The sequence below is a fragment of the Octopus bimaculoides genome, chromosome 4, assembly GCF_001194135.2.
Source record: "Octopus bimaculoides isolate UCB-OBI-ISO-001 chromosome 4, ASM119413v2, whole genome shotgun sequence".
Lineage (NCBI taxonomy): Eukaryota > Metazoa > Mollusca > Cephalopoda > Octopoda > Octopodidae > Octopus > Octopus bimaculoides.
The window spans coordinates 95,565,796-95,568,776 of record NC_068984.1 but is presented as its reverse complement, the minus strand read 5'-3'; positions in this window follow the sequence as shown (position 1 = coordinate 95,568,776).

The following is a 2,981-nucleotide window of genomic DNA, read 5'->3' as shown; positions in this document are numbered from 1 at the left end:
GTTTCTCTTTGTACATGGCCGCCATGTTCAACGAAATCCCACTAGACTCACCTTCCATCAACATTTACTATTGCTTGGATGGCGGACTCTTCAATCTCGCACGTCTCCGTGCAAAGACGAGGACCTCCACTATCTCAGTCCGTGGGTGCAGTATGCCGACGACAATGCCAGTCCGAGCCGGACCGCAGATGGCCTACAAATGACGACCGATCTTTACAACGCGGCTTACGAACGCTTCGGGATGCAGGTAAACACATTAAAGACCAAGACACAGATGCAACCTGCACCAGGCCAGAACAGCCCACCTACAAACATTAGCATCAACGGCCAACCCCAAGAAGAAGTTGAACACTTCACATACCTTGGAACTATCCTTTCGAAGATCTCACGAGTGAAAAAGACGTGGAGAACCGGATTGGGGCGGCCCATTCCGCCTTCGGCAAACTCAGCCGAGTCTTCAATCACGCACTGACCATCCGGACAAAGATCACGGTCTTCTGTGCCATTGTCCTGTCAACTCTACGCTTGTGAGACTTAGATGTTGTACCGCCGTGACTTCAAGCGCCTTGAATGCTTCCAGCAATTGAAGTTACGACAGATATTCAACATACAATGAGAAAATCACGTTACCAATAACGAGGTTCTTCGTCGCGCCTCACAACCAAGTGTCGAAGCCACTATTATTCACCATCGTCTCCGCTTGGCAGGTGACATCCAGCGTATGGAGCCCTCTCGTCTCCCAAGGATTATGCTCTACTGAAAGCTTGCACTGGGAAGAAGACCCATACGAGGTCCGAAATTCGTTTTAAAGACGAGCTCAAACGGACTTTGGCTCAAGCTAACATCCAGTCATCCTCATGGGAACAGATTGCCATGGATAGGACAGCCTGAAGGACTGCTATCCGCAATGGAGCCAACTCCTTCGAACAGAACAGACAACAGAATGAGGAGGCAAAACGCAGGAGAAGAAAGGAGCGTCTTCAACATCCTCAACCTGCACCGACCATCCCGTGTGAGTTCTGCTCACGACTCTTTCACCACCGACTTGGACTCCAAAGTCACTTTCGGAAAAAGCATCAACCGAGGAGACTGGATGGAAACTAACGAACTCAATGCTCTGATACGAGCTGGAGCCGACGATATATATATATAATACTAATAATAATAATAATAAATAATAATAATAATAATAATAATAATAATAATAATAATAATAATAATAATAATAATAATAGGGATAAAAATCCAAATTTACAGGTAAAAACTCAATTAAATTCAATTTATCAAAAATTAAAATTAAATTAAGTTTCATAGTATATAATATATAAATATATAATTTAGAGAAAAGAACCAAGTTCATGAATTCATCCATGAAAATCCAATGTCACATATAGAAAAATTTAATAAGAATTATAATAAAATACATGACCCTAAAGTTAGGCTTATTTGTCCTTGTAAGTGAGATCTAGGTAAATTAAGTAAGATCATTTTAGATAAATATATCAATAGATTAAATCATATTAATTACCTTAAATTATGGAATAGTATTATAGATGCTTTAAAATGGTTTAATAATATTAAAGATAAAAATATATATAAATTTATTCAAATAGATATTGACAATTATTCTTCTTCTATTAATGAGATTGTTCTTAATAAGGCCCTAATTAATGCAATGAAGGTAGGTATGACTTATGATGAAGTTAATGTAGTTAAAATGACTAGGAAATCGTTGATTAAATATAAGTTGTGGGCTAGGAAAGATTCTAGAGACTATTTTGATATACCAATGTGGGCACCCGATTCAGTACATGTAATTGATTTAGTAGGTATATATTTATTATCAGAACTTCAACTTGAAAACTTAAAATTGGAGGGTGGTTTATATAAAGATGACCTTTTATTACTAACTAAGAATTGCACCAATAGACCACTAGAATTATATAAGAAGAGATTATATAGTTTTTTTTTAAAGAAATGGATTAAAGCTTACTATATATAATGAGAACTATAATATAAATTAATAAAATGCTAATTTTAACTTATCAACAGGTAAAACCCAATCTTACCATAGGATTAATGAAAATATTAAATATATTCATGCGAAAAGTAATCACCCAGCCTCAATGAAGAAATCGTTAACATATACTATAGGTAAGAGAGTATCATTACTTTCATCCAATTTAGAGATCTTCGAAAAACATTCACCTTATTACAATAAAGCCCTTTGTGAGGCGGGATATACTAATGATATTCAATTTTTTAATAATCCGAAGTATAATTATAATTATAATAGTAATGATTATGATATTAATGATCCATTTTATAAACATAACTTTTATAATTATGATATGGTCTACTTAGGTAATTATGGTAAGAATAATAGGTATTATGATAATAAATTACATAAACATAAACATAATTGTAATGGTCACAATAATAGATTTAAATTTAATTCTTTTAATGATAATAATTAATTTAATAATATAAATAATAAATATAATAATATCTATAATAAGAATAAACTTTGGCTAATTATTCCATACGGCGTTCAAGTTAAAACTAACATTATTAAAGAAATTTTTAACGTAATTGAAATATTCCTTAGAGGTAATAAAATATATTATAATATATTTTCTAGTAATAATTTGGGTGTAGGATATTCTACTACTAATAATGTTGGTAACATTATTTCTTCTTTTAATAGATTAAAGTTAAATAAGTATTACAAATATAAATTAAATACTTATTCTAATAATAATAATGAGGACCAGGATATAATTAATTGTACATATAGAGATAAGACTAAATGTAAATTTAATTGATAAATGTAATTTGAAGGATGTCGTATAGTGACTTTAATGGACGGGAATAAATTTAATGGTTATAATTTAAATAAGTTTTACATAGGATTGACTTCGAATAAAATTCAATTACGTGTGGCTCAACACATGCATTCCTTTAAGAATAGAAATTTGATT